At 40.9% G+C, this 14,914-nt stretch overlaps 1 protein-coding gene and 1 pseudogene across 14 annotated transcripts in view; one reads left to right on the forward strand and one right to left on the reverse strand.

Annotated features, from left to right (window-relative positions):
- The window catches only part of PARD3 (par-3 family cell polarity regulator), a 714,454-nt gene that overhangs the window by 519,438 nt on the left and 180,102 nt on the right, over positions 1–14,914 (reverse strand). The window lies entirely within an intron of this gene.
- Positions 1,070–4,062, forward strand: LOC103587259 (annotated as a pseudogene).

The raw sequence follows: 14,914 nt of genomic DNA on the forward strand, positions 1-14,914 counted from the left end.
CGAGGCGCGGGAGCGACACCGAGGGTTGAAATCCCGTTGCCGGTCCCCGGTCCGGGGGCAACACTGAGGGTTGCGATCCGTTGCCGGACACGGAAAAAAGACCAAAAAATAAAAAGGAACGTAGAAGAATTCAAATACTGTAAGAAGGCAAGAGAGGAACCATAATGGGTAATTTCAGGTTTTTTTAATGCCTCTCAAATTTAATTTCAAATATGGCCAGAAATATTAACATGGCAAATGACAAAATTAATACCATTTTAGAACTCCTTCCTTCCGAACTTCTAGTAAGGTAAATCAGAATAAAATTATAAAAAGTCCAGAGAAAAATCTGTATCTTTGATCAACCATGCTGTGAATTAAATGTCCCACCAAAGAAATTGAGGCTTCCTCCCCAATGTGACAATGTTATGAAGGTGGGAAATTCTACTGTGCTAGTTGAAAGGTGGGGCCTTAAAGAGGTGATTGGATTGTGAGGACCATGCCCAAGTAGATGGACTAGTTAGTTGATGGTTTAATGGTACTCATGGGCATGGTTCTAGGGGCTTTAAAAGGAGTGCTATGGGCTGAGCCCGTGGCGCACTCGGGAGATTGCGGCGCTGGGAGCGCAGCGACGTTCCCGCCACAGGTTCGGATCCTATATAGGAATGGCCGGTGCGCTCACTGGCTGAGCGCAGTGTGGGCGGCACCACACCAAGGGTTGCGATCCCCTTACCGGTCACGAAAAAGACAAAAAAAAAAAGGAGAGCGCATGAGAAGCTCTCTCTCTCTGCTTCTGCTATGTTCGCTATGTGACACCCTGCTTTCCTATGAAGAGTCACTACACACCAACAAGGCTCTCACCAGATGTGTTCCCTGGACTTCAGACTTCCCAGCCTCTGAAACTATAAGCAATAAATTTCGTTTTCTGGGCCCTGCGGCTACTGCCGTTGCTGCAGAGAAACTGTTGGAGCTGGCAGCCTAGGAATGAATCTCCTCTTAGCCTCTACGCTCACCTGGCTAGAATCCTTGGATGAATCTGTGGGACCCTTCCTCCTAGCCCTGTGGTTTGTTTGGTTCCAAACCAAAGAGGATGGACAAAGATTCTCAGGAGCTGCTAGAGTCATCCCTGGTGACATCAGGCACTGCCAGCCTCTCAGAGGATGAGGAGTCACTGGCAGGGTAGAAGTGAGCCTCCTCCCAGGCCTTGGGCACCATCCCGAAGTGGAGAAGCTTCTCCAGTTTCACCAGGAGGAAGAAGTTTGATGATGAATTGGTGGAGAACAGCCTGGAGAAGTCCTCTACCCGGGTGAAGGGGGCCAGTGGGGTGGTAAACCCTCCTCCAGTGAGAAGAAGAAGGTATCCAAGGTCCCCCAGCCCAGTCCCAGCCCTCAGACTCATCAAGCGTAAAAGAAGAGCAAATAGCCACTTTGGGTGACCAAATATCTGGGCCACTGGAAGCCTACGGATAACCTCCTGCTCATCATTGCTGTGCTGCAGACCAATAACCTGACATCTGTCCACTTGGGCGTGAAGTTTCAGCTGCTGCTTCACCCTTCAGGAAGTCCAGGAGNGGTCCCCGGTCCGGGGGCAACACTGAGGGTTGCGATCCGTTGCCGGACACGGAAAAAAGACCAAAAAATAAAAAGGAACGTAGAAGAATTCAAATACTGTAAGAAGGCAAGAGAGGAACCATAATGGGTAATTTCAGGTTTTTTTAATGCCTCTCAAATTTAATTTCAAATATGGCCAGAAATATTAACATGGCAAATGACAAAATTAATACCATTTTAGAACTCCTTCCTTCCGAACTTCTAGTAAGGTAAATCAGAATAAAATTATAAAAAGTCCAGAGAAAAATCTGTATCTTTGATCAACCATGCTGTGAATTAAATGTCCCACCAAAGAAATTGAGGCTTCCTCCCCAATGTGACAATGTTATGAAGGTGGGAAATTCTACTGTGCTAGTTGAAAGGTGGGGCCTTAAAGAGGTGATTGGATTGTGAGGACCATGCCCAAGTAGATGGACTAGTTAGTTGATGGTTTAATGGTACTCATGGGCATGGTTCTAGGGGCTTTAAAAGGAGTGCGTATGGGCCGAGCCTGTGGCGCACTCGGGAGATTGCGGCGCTGGGAGCGCAGCGACGTTCCCGCCACAGGTTCGGATCCTATATAGGAATGGCCGGTGCGCTCACTGGCTGAGCGCAGTGTGGGCGACACCACACCAAGGGTTGCGATCCCCTTACCGGTCACGAAAAAGACAAAAAAAAAAAGGAGAGCGCATGAGAAGCTCTCTCTCTCTGCTTCTGCTATGTTCGCTATGTGACACCCTGCTTTCCTATGAAGAGTCACTACACACCAACAAGGCTCTCACCAGATGTGTTCCCTGGACTTCAGACTTCCCAGCCTCTGAAACTATAAGCAATAAATTTCGTTTTCTGGGCCCTGCGGCTACTGCCGTTGCTGCAGAGAAACTGTTGGAGCTGGCAGCCTAGGAATGAATCTCCTCTTAGCCTCTACGCTCACCTGGCTAGAATCCTTGGATGAATCTGTGGGACCCTTCCTCCTAGCCCTGTGGTTTGTTTGGTTCCAAACCAAAGAGGATGAGAAACTGTTGGAGCTGGCAGCCTAGGAATGAATCTCCTCTTAGCCTCTACGCTCACCTGGCCAGAATCCTTGGATGAATCTGTGGGACCCTTCCTCCTAGCCCTGTGGTTTGTTTGGTTCCAAACCAAAGAGGATGGACAAAGATTCTCAGGAGCTGCTAGAGTCATCCCTGGTGACATCAGGCACTGCCAGCCTCTCAGAGGATGAGGAGTCACTGGCAGGGTAGAAGTGAGCCTCCTCCCAGGCCTTGGGCACCATCCCGAAGTGGAGAAGCTTCTCCAGTTTCACCAGGAGGAAGAAGTTTGATGATGAATTGGTGGAGAACAGCCTGGAGAAGTCCTCTACCCGGGTGAAGGGGGCCAGTGGGGTGGTAAACCCTCCTCCAGTGAGAAGAAGAAGGTATCCAAGGTCCCCCAGCCCAGTCCCAGCCCTCAGACTCATCAAGCGTAAAAGAAGAGCAAATAGCCACTTTGGGTGACCAAATATCTGGGCCACTGGAAGCCTACGGATAACCTCCTGCTCATCATTGCTGTGCTGCAGACCAATAACCTGACATCTGTCCACTTGGGCGTGAAGTTTCAGCTGCTGCTTCACCCTTCAGGAAGTCCAGGAGTGCTGGTACGCCTTGCTCTATGATCCTGTCATGTCCAAGTTAGCCTGCCAGACCATGAGGCAGCTGAACCCAAAGGCCATTGAAGCCATCCAGAGCAAGGCCCTGTTTAGCAAGGCTAAGGAATAGCTGCTGAGCAAAATGGGATCGACCAGCCAGACCACCTTGGAGACCTTCCAGGACCTGCTGCAAAGACACCCCAATGGCCTTCTACCTGGCCAGTACTGCCAAGGCTCTACAGGTCCACTGGCAGCTCATGAGTATTACCTGCTGGAAAACCAGACAGTGCAGCTGCTGCCCAAGGCAGACCAAGTGCTGAACTTCTATGATGCAGAGGACCTGACTGATGACAGCAAGCTCAAGGACATGCGGGATGAGGTCCTGGAACATGAGCTGACAGTGTCTGACCAACACCAGAAGTGAGATATTCAGCAGCTGCAACAGGAACTGCATAAGTGGCAGGTGCTGGTAGACAGCATCACAGGCATGAGCTCCCCTGACTTCAACAACCAAATGCTGGCAGTGCTGCAGGGCCACTAGGTGCGATACCTGACGTGCTCGTGTGAGATCACCCCGGGCAGCACAAGCAAGGATAACCAGATTGGCATGGACCTGTCTCTGGAGGGTCTGGCCTGGAAGATCTCTCGGAAGTAATGGGTCATCAAGCTGAAGAACAACGGTGACTTCTTCATTGCCAGTGAGGGCCAGTGCTTCAGCTCCATCAATGGACGGCCTGTGCTGTGTGGCTCCAAATGGTGCCTCAACAACAACTCCACGGTGGAGACTGCCAGCCTGCAACTCATCTTCCTCATCAACCAGGACCCCCTGACCTCATCCAGGCCAAGGCTGCCAATATCACACCACAGTAAGAAGTGGTAGCAAGACCCGTGGGCTCTTTCTGGCCTCAGTTTTCCCTGCCATTCCAGCCCCTTGAGCTGGAAACTCGGGATCTTGGTAAAACCTTCTGCCCAGAGTGGCAGCAGGAGGCCCAACTGCTGGCCCACTGATTTGAGCCTTTGAGGGAGGGGTGGGCTGGCCATCAGGAAGCCAGCAGAGGCCAGGACCCTCGGGCTTTCTAGAGCCAGAGCCACAGTCTCTCCCCCCCCTCCCCCCAGATTGCCACCTTCACTCCTGTGTTTCAGGCTGTTTAGCTTCAGACTTCTCTTTATTGTTTTTCTTTTGCAAATAAAAAGCACCAAGTTCCAAAAATAATAAAAATAAATAAATAAATGCCATTTTCTTTACAAATTACCCAGTTTCAGGTATTTTGTTAAAAGCAACAGAAACGGATTAATACAAATCACAAGAATCTCACCACTCCCAAGGTTCCATACGCAATCATTTTTTATAATGGAACAATGAAAACAAATTGAAAACTTGATAAATTTATTTTAACCCACGTACATGATCACAGAAAACAAATTTGATGCATTTAGAATAAAGTAGTTCAAATACAGTTTGCCTCTATAAACATGGTGTGTAAGCTGTACATGAACATAGCTATAGGCTAGAAATATGTATACATGCGTATAATCTTATGTATATGCCCAAGTGTTCTAAAGTTGTGTTTAAAATGCAAATACATATACAGACACATTAAAAACAATTTTAACAAGTAAATCCTTTTTCAAGGATACCCCACAATACTTAAATATATATACATTTTCTCTATCTGTTACAGAGATATTATTCCTTAGAAAGAAACAACCATATTTAAAAACGAAAAAAAAGCCAAACGCAATGGAAGGTTAAAAATTTAGTTTCCAGCTCTTTACTCACTTATTCCAAATGATTGCTGTGGATCCATAAAATGATCATATGGATCTGTAACAATGACAGCAGCGTGAGGGGCACTATGCTGGGTGCCCTACTACATGCATTGTCCTAGTTCAGCTCCACAGGAGTTTTGCACAACCTTGGGGAAGTCATGTGAAACTCTGACGATTAATCTCCTTATCAGGAAAACTGGGGCAGCAATCCCTACCCCTAGAGGGCAGTAATGAGGTTTTATGAGATGACAGATGCAGGACGCTTCTTAGTGCTGGTGTATAGTACTGGACACAATGAATGGAAACTATCATTGCGAGTCACTATAGCAATGCAGCAAGGATTATTCTCACCCTGGGAAAAATGAGGGTACGAGAACTTAAGTTATTTCCCTGTGAAACGATTGAGCAATTGAGGGCTAGAAAACAGTCGAAGTGAAGTAGAGATGATAAAGTACGTGAATAGCCAATCAAGTGAACAATACTAGTTAATCTTTAATAGAAATTAAATTTAATTAACCTTTTTTTAAAGTTCATGTACATAATTCTCCAACCAGCTATACAAAACCTAAACCTACACAGGTGACCATAAATCAACCAAAGCTACCAACAGTCCAAATATTAATATTTCTACTTAAAGTCCAACATACAAAATAACTTTTTTCCCCAAATTTGAAGGCATGCTCAGAACCAGCCTACAACTGTTCAATCGTTTCAAGTCAAAGCATTAACACATAAATGTATTTTTGCACTTTTATAAAAATATATCAAAACATAGTAAAGTGAACAATAAATCAAAAAGCAAATTTGCCTCCTGATCAACACGTGTGCGCACACACACTCTGTTGGCCACCTGCTTTCTTTTTGATTCATAACTTAGTTTCACCTTTCTTAGGTCTAGTCTGTGAAATGCAAAGATGCATAAATCCTTATTTTCATCAGAAAGCAGCCCCAAAACATTTTTATGGCTTGAAATTTGAGCCCAACAAAATCTGTGCAAATATAAAGTATATCTGGAAGGATAATAGAGCTATACATCATAAATACATACCGGTAGCGCAATGTTAAAATCATTAAGTTTTATTTAATTACCAGCCACTCTCTGAAATGCACATGGTCTAGGATACAATTAATCATAATTATTCAACCCCACAGCATCGCAAGCACCACACAGCATCAAGAGGATTAGCAAATGTGTGGCCTTCTTAGTTTTTCTGCCTATTATAAGAACAAAAAGAGAATTCAGAAAATATGACACCACAAGAAAAGGGCAAACAAATTCATTTCCTGTAGAATAAAAAAAGGCTTAAATATAGTTTTCTGTCCAATATTCTCTGGGGATCAGCTTCCAAGTTTCTGAGTTTACAGAGGAAACCATTTAGGGTCAATGTGCAAAAACCATTTTGCATCTTTATCTGAAAGCTTTGTTAATTTTTATTTTAAATTTGCTTTTTAAAGTTATGTTGCATCACAAGCTGTAGATTTATATTGCCAAGCTCTATTGGTCAGCAGATCCTTTTACGAACATATTTATTCAAGTTACTAAAACTATAGCAATCACCAAGAATGTACCGCTATTTCATCCTCTTAGGAAAAGTTTATAAACACAGAAACATGAGAACATGTATCCTCACACATACATGTATGCTGTGTGCTGGATCTAGCTGTCAAAGGCAAATAGATAAATTGAGGAAAAGGAAAATAATGTTTTCCAACTTTAAAAATTTGTTCCTTCTTGGAAGGGATGATCATGATATTTTTAGTGGTCATTTGAGTTACATACTTTTGCTCCGATGCATGGTACAGAAGGACTAATTCTCTCACAGGAAAGAGCAGGAACCCTGGGAAATTATTTCAGAGCTGGCTCTGAATAACAGCTAATAAGAGCTGAAGCTCCAGAGACTGCAAGTTTGGGAATATCTCAAACAATGAGAAGTCAGAAGACTAAGAGAAAAAGAAGTTCTCTAACAATAAGCAGTCAGAAGACTAAGAGAAAAAAGGAATAAAAACCATAAATGCACAAGAAAATTGGGGTAGGACAAAAAAAAAGTTCAAGGATAACAAAATTCATTAAGAATGATAAACAGAGTTTATTAACAAGTTATCTAATTGTATCCGGATCATTTCTTTCTTTAAATCATACTCTAAATGTCTAACGAACATTTAAAACATTTTTAACACTGGTTGATATTTTTGCTTAACTTTCTAAATTAAAAACGTTTTAAAAGTTTATTTCAATTTGTCTATAAATAACCTAGTAATTTGGTCCACAAGACCATAATCAACTAATTGTTTGTCAAACTGAAAGCAAAGCACACAAGGGTTGGGGAGAGGGGGAAGGGGTGGACGGCTTTCATAGGACTGGTTTTGTAAATGTAAAATCGCAAAAGAAACAGCCACCTTCAAAGAATAGAGGACTACACTCCAGGAACTAAGAAAGCCTAGAGAGATCAAAATTATAGATTTTAAATTTTTATTCTTTAAACTTTTTAATTTCTTAGTTTAGGTAAAATTGTGAGATATAAAACTTAAGAAATGCAATTTGGTTTGAAATTTTCAATGGAAAACATTTTAAAGTACTAGCTACAGCCTCTCTATAGGTATTGGCAGCTATATTCACTGGTGCAAAAATTACATTATTACAACCAAAGAACCTCAAAACTATGACTCTTCTAAATTATAATCCCAGAGCTAAGAAAAGAAGAAAACAAGGCACAAATTCTCCACCACTTCCTCTAAAATTCAGACTTCTTAATCTGCATTTTAAAATGTTAAGAACTTAACACAAAATTGTATTTGTTTATTGAGTATTCAACAACATTCCACTAACAATGACCTATAAACAAAGAATCAGAATAAAATCAAAAGTCTTTTAACCTAAGACCTCCCCATATTAGAAGATGCACAGGTGTCCAAGCTCTTTAGAAATTCTTCTTAGCCTTGCTTGAAAATTCAATGACTGCTGTAAACACTGAAATATATTCCTTTCCCACCCCGCTTCAAATAGCTTTTCTCAACTCTTGGTGACATCAGGGGCACCTTGCACCAGTGAAGCCAGCATGTGAGAACACTTCCATAACAGTTACAAAGTAAGTCACAATTAGTGTAAAAATGAGAAAGTGACATCTCCAAAAAGAAATAATAGCACTCTGGTAAATGCTTATGAATCCATTTTAAAAGAAAATGGACCCAAAAAAGAATAGACCCAAAATGAACCAAACGTATGTTTAAGTCAGTAAATAGGTGAGCCACTTTCAACACTTCAAGAGTCTTCTTAGCTACGACATCATTCCCAATTGACTGTTATACCAAACGCTACACATCGAAGATCACGTCAAATTTCATCAGCTCCACATTTCTGTCTGGCAGAGGCATTTGCTTTTCTAACCCACTGGATCCATACAAACCTCTCCCTCCACACACAGCCACACCGTTCCCACCCCAGTGCTGAGGCAGTATTTAAGGTCAACCACAACATGATCCCACCTCCCCCTGGTTTCACCTGCTACCACTTCCCTAAGGTTTCTTCGTTGTCCCCAGAGCACACTTCATCATTTCCATAACTTAGCTTTCACCCGCACCCCATCCACCCCACTGGATGTTCTAGTCCACCAATACATACCTAAAAATTCTTATGGTCTAGTTCAACTCCACACCTCCTAGAAGGCTTTGCTCTTCTTTCCAACTACAAAGATGACCCTGGCACCTATAAAGTTTATGGGCACTCAAATATTTATTGAATGACTGAATGGCTTGAATACCCTGAATTTCATTGCATGGACTTAAAATGTGTTATTTGCCAACTTTTCTTTTTTAATTTTTATTTTAACTACCACCATGAGATTCAGAATATCCAGCATCTCGTTTCACATATTGCCAAATCTCTCTCCCGTGACTCTCACATTGTTAAAGAAACAGTAGGAGGCTTGGAATATAAACAGCATTTTAGAATCATCTTCTTTAACTACCCATTAAAAATCTTTGAATGCCCTCTACAATATTTCTGCCACACACCCTCTCCACCTGAAGCCCCTTCCTCCCAAACAGCCTACAGCAATCTCTGAGAGCTCAACTTTAGGAAACTCCTCCTGATCCTGGATCCCTGGCCTTCTCCCTGACATTGTATAGTACAAGCCCACCTCTCTTTCTACATGATAGCAGAATGAATTTCAAGGTTCATTCATTTGAAAAACACATACTGAACACCTGCTATGAATTCCTACCCCCATCCCAGGTACCAGGGATATAAAGAACACACACACACATCCCCCTCCCTACCTGAGGTCCTCTTATCATGGAGTTAAAAATAAGTAGCAATAAAGACATTGTTCAGATAACCACCCACAGGACACATCCCAGTTCATCAAACTCAGGAACATGTTATGGTCTCACCTCCCTTTGTTATCTTGGCTACTTGCTCCCCATTGCCACCAACTTATTCAAGAAAACATCTCCTGCCTAACAACCAAGATATTCGACAGCCAAAGCAGCTGAACTCATGCCTATTTGTGATCCCAGGGTCCATTCGTATTTTCATGCTTCTTTTCCAAAAGGTCCAAATTCATTGTCACAGTAAAGCAAGAGGTTTTCATGACACAGAAATTCTCTCTCTCCCCTTGCATCTGCCATCCGAACCAGGATGAGAACCCATTCTGCAAACAAAACCTTTCACAGTACCCTAATTCATAAAAGAGCTCAAAGCAATATTTGCATAAATTTATCTTTTAATCTGGAATGTACACTATTTCTTAATAAAAAGACAATTGGATAAAACAATGAGGCTATTTGATAAATAAAACAGTAACTCGAAGCTGGGATTGAACATTAGATCAACCTCAGAATCCAATTTGTTTCTGCATTTCTGTTCTGCTTACACAGTATCAGCTTAAAACTCTCACAGAGAAGAAGATAAAAAGTTCACCTTGCAATTTTAGGACAATCTTTAATTAAACTGACTCAAAAGCTTGAAAGAGAAGTGGGAAATTTCTGATTCAAAATTGAATCACTGACAATGAACTAGCTCTCATTCTTTATGAAAACTGCACCCAAGTCTTAGAATCAGCAAATGAACAAACTAACAAAAAGCTATCTAGATCTTGCCACATGTGTTCCTTCGATATCACACAACTGAAGCACCTAGAACTTTCCTGGCATTTAACTGAGCGTGGTGTGCAAGTGCTAGCATGGGGTACAGAATGGTACGCCTTTACCAGAGTGGACCACGGAGAAGCTCCGCCTGTCTCAGCAATGATACATTGATTCCTTTGAAAAGAGAGAAGGAAAGAGAAACCCACTCTATTCTCAGGTTTGCTCAGAAAAAGATGTAATCCGGCAGGACACATGAAAGAATTAGTAGTTTCCAACCTTTAACATTGGAACATGACATATTTGCAACATTCCTAGCATTTCAAGAACACCCTTGAAAACTCCTCAAACAGAACCCACACACCACAATTAACACCATGAACTGAAACGAACAGGACCTTTATCTTCACACCTCTTACAAAAATCATTTCACTGATTATACTTTATACTTTATATACTATATACTTTATACACTATACTTTCTAAAGGAGCATGCATATTATGTCATTATTCTCTACAGGTTTTCATGAGAGACTTTTCCAATAAACACAAATGTAATCATATTATGCACAGATTTTACAATCTTTTAAAATGTCAGATTTTTTTCTTATTAAACCTACTTCACAATACTAAAACTGAAAAAAGATTGTGTACCCAAATATATTTTCATTTAAAATGCATGTAGACAAAATAAGTACCCAAACCATGGTGCTCAAGTTTGTATAACATTCTGTGCAAGTTGAAGAAAACACAATTCTCAATCAGTACATAAATTTCAATCATTTATTTAATCACTATTTACTTTTCACACATTTCTTAACATTCAATAGAAGAACCAGGTATCCTAAATGTGGCTATTCCTATACTTGATTTTAATTAGAGAATTTTATTTAAACAAAATAAAGCTTGTATTACATCTGACCATATTCCTTGATAAAACAAAGAATAGAACTCCTCTAAACAGGGTAATATTACACATGGATTAGAAAGACACAGTTATAAAACTTAACTTGGGAAACATTCCAGGAACAGAAATTCAAAGTCATCATTTATTCTGAGGAAATTAATTTTTGTGTGATTTATATATTCTGCATAAATTTTATATAAATATTAGTTTTGGATTTGCAGACTGATGCTGGTTTAAATTAAAACCCAAAGTCTCAAGACATCATGAATTAACATATAAAGAGACATGAAATAATCAATTTATATGTCTAAAAGGAAATATGTGTGTCCTTCTTTGAAATTTCTGAAAATAATTCTACATTAGAACTTTCACCTGAAAAGTTAGCCATTTCAATGGCTACAAAAAGATGGGTTAAACAATATTTGTCACAAGAAGTTTTTCTTTCCTGTTCTACGGGGAGAAATTCACTTAAGAGATAAAAATGAATTTGTATTTGTAAGCAAGATATCAATTACAATCAGGTCCATCAGGCCTGAAAACACTGAAAAATATATGTATGAAAGAATCTACTGGACAAATTTCAGCCAATCATTTTCAGTTTCTATCACAAAAACAAGAAGCTTTTGGGAAAACAGTATTATTTTGTGAGGACAAAATCTATGACATTTGTAAGCAAGATATCAATTACAATCAGGTCCATCAGGCCTGAAAACACTGAAAAATATATGGATGAAAGAATCTACTGGACAAATTTCAGCCAATCATTTTCAGTTTCTATCACAAAAACAAGAAGCTTTTGGGGAAACAGTATTATTTTGTGAGGACAAAATCTATGACATACCAGTAATAGAGCTGTCTAAAGTAATGGCATTGTTTAATGACTAACATTGCCTGGGTTTTGTTTTAGTGCCCAGGGCACATTCCATATTAATATTATTTCTTATAATCTTCTGAAAATGATAACAGCGAACAGTGTGAATTGAGCCTTTTCAGGAGTTTTTTTTTTTTTTTCACCTATTTCATTTTTCCTGCCAAATGGACTGAGGAGTTTTCCCCTTCTCTGGCCCTTCAGCCATGCATGAGAAGTTTAAGAGTTTGCAGGTCACATAAGAAACTTCAGTGTTTCTGGACCCTGAGGGCAGAGTAAGAAAAGTGATGAAATAGCAAAAATCCACCCTGTGAGTGCTCTACAAAGACACAAAAGCACGTGGGAATATAAATTGGGCTTCAGCAGCCCGACAGCGAAAACTGATACTTTCACGCGGCTGTGTTGTTAACACATACGGTGGAAGCCCCCAGAATACCACCAAAGGCTGTTCCCGCGTGTGAAGGAACCGCATTTTGCCATGTCTGACAACATCTATTTATAGCAGAACTGATTTCTCCAGACACATGATTATTTATGCACATTAGATCTGCATTATTTAACAGTACCACTAAACCAAGACGGGAATTTTCTACTCATCTTTTAATAGGCCATCAAACTCTTTCCCCCCTAAATAATTATGTTCTGTTTTAAACAACTTAAAATATTCAACTTTGATTGAAAATAAGGTATTTGAATTTAAAAACCTCTGGACCACAGTGTTTTACCACCTTAACAAAACAAGTGTTTAAAAGGGAGACTAAGAGACTACACTCCCACGGTTAACCAAAAATAGGTTTAAGACATTTTTAACTGGGAATAAATAAAAATAAATAGAAAATAAATTTTAAAAAAATTTTTATTTTAACATTTACTTGTACATATTTGTGTTGTACAGTGTGTTGTTTCAATACATGCATATACTGCGCAATGATTCACTTAGGATAGAGCATAGTTTTGTACACGTTAGTCCTCCGCTTCTCCCCCCGCCTGCCTCCCCTCCCAGTTTCTGTTTTTTTTTCTCCAAATCTACTCTCACCTTCTATGAGAACCACTCATAGTTTTGTACACGTTAGTCCTCCGCTTCTCCCCCCGCCTGCCTCCCCTCCCAGTTTCTGGTTTTTTTTTTCTCCAAATCTACTCTCACCTTCTATGAGAACCACTTTTTTTTTAGATTCCACATAAAAGTGAGACCATGCAATATTTATCTTTCTGTGCCTGACTTACTTCACTTAACATGATGGTTTCCAGTTCCACCTATGTTGCTGCAAATGAGAGAATGTCACTTTTTTAATAGCTGAATAATATTCCATTGTGTATATATACCACAGTTTTTTTAATACACTCTTCCACTGATGGACACTTAGGTTGATTCCATTTCTTGGCTACTGTGAATAGTGCTTTGATGAACATGGGAGTGCAGGTGTCTTTTTGATATATTGATTTCATTTCTTTTGAGTATATGATCAGTAGTGGGATAGCTAGGTCATAAGGTAGATCTATTTTATCTTAAATTTTAATTTTTTAATTTTTTAAATTTTTTAATCTTATTTATTTAAAATAAAATTTTAATGCTAATACCTTTTTTAAAAAAAACTTTTAACTGGGTACATCTTAGCAAAAGTAATATTTCAATCCATTCTTCAGTCCCCAAAATCCACACTCTACCTCCTGCCTGTGGGCCTGTGTAACAACCGCAGCCCGCATTCCTCAGTCCTTGCTGCGTGGCCCTTACACATGCTGTCTGGCCCATGTAACTTGATGTAATCATGTGCACATTATTTTCTGTTATCTCCCAAGGAGAGTGTGCAGTCCTTCAGTGAAAAACTGTTTCATGACTATTTGTATCTCCGGCAATAATGTTTGTGGCCCTCTCTTTTTATGCCGGAAAATGTGTGTAAAAAGGTAAAAAGCCCTTTCTGTTGGGAAAGCAGCAGCTGGAATATGAGCTGCAGCTTTTACATATTAAGCATGATATTCTGACCTTTGTCCCACAGCTGTGAGGAAAGAAGGGCTTTTTGAAAGGAAACTGCGCAGAAGCCACAAAGAAAAGGATCTGTTGTGACTAAGGGCAGAATCTTCTCAAACAGCTTCATTTCTGCTCAAAGGTACAAAACTGGAATAAACAGCCCCTGTTCAAGTACCCACCACAGAAACAGAGTGAGTCGTGTCACTCTGAGATGTCTCAGATCCTTGGTGCACCCAGAGGCCAATGTAGCCAGCAAGACCCCGTGAAGAGTGCTGAGCCCAGAACCCACCTCCCCTCCAAAGGCCGACCCAAAAGTAGGCTGGAGAAGGACAGAAGGACACAGGTCTTTATCACACTCACTCCTCCAGGCCTCTCTGCAGATAGAAGGACGATGGCTGAAAAGGTGGAATGCTTACACCCTGCCCTGCACAGGCCCCTGTGGGAAGCAGGTACCCAAAGAGACCCCCAGAGCAGCAGCTGCTCACCCCGCCCTGATGTCGGCCAGGTGACGGCTCCGGGGCTGCATCCCCCAAGGCACCACATCCCACCGCAGTGAGGAGAGGCTCCAGGCAGGCTCTGATAAAACTCCCACAAAGCATTATCCCAAATGCAACCCAGGTCACACTCCTGAGGAAACTACCTTCTCAGGGTTCAAGATGGGGGTTTGGGTCACCAGATTTCAATAAGCACATGTCAACAGCTGTAAGCTCTGGGCTGCGAAATACATGAGAGTGAGGAAAGGTGACCTCTCATGAGTCCTCAGCTCTTGGCCATGCTCAGCCATTTAGATTCCACAGGGATCTTACTGCATATTACTGAATTTGAGGAATTGATAAGGACTGTGTCAACGGTTCCTGATGTTGTCAAGAGTCTAGAACACACAAAGACAAACAAAAACTCCGGGTGTGCCTTGTGGATTCTGTTACCACAGCTTATTCTCATTAGCTTTAGACAGTGCTTCATATGCAAATGATATTTTACACTTCTCCTCGTAACTCTTCCGCTTATTCTCATTAGCTTTAGACAGTGCTTCATATGCAAATGATATTTTACACTTCTCCTCGGAAGAGAAGAGCAGGCAGGAATTAGAACTTTTCTCAAATAACAAGACTAGGCAACTGAACATCAG

The sequence above is a fragment of the Galeopterus variegatus genome, unplaced genomic scaffold (genome assembly GCF_000696425.1).
Source record: "Galeopterus variegatus unplaced genomic scaffold, G_variegatus-3.0.2 Scaffold436, whole genome shotgun sequence".
Classification (NCBI taxonomy): Eukaryota; Metazoa; Chordata; class Mammalia; order Dermoptera; family Cynocephalidae; genus Galeopterus; species Galeopterus variegatus.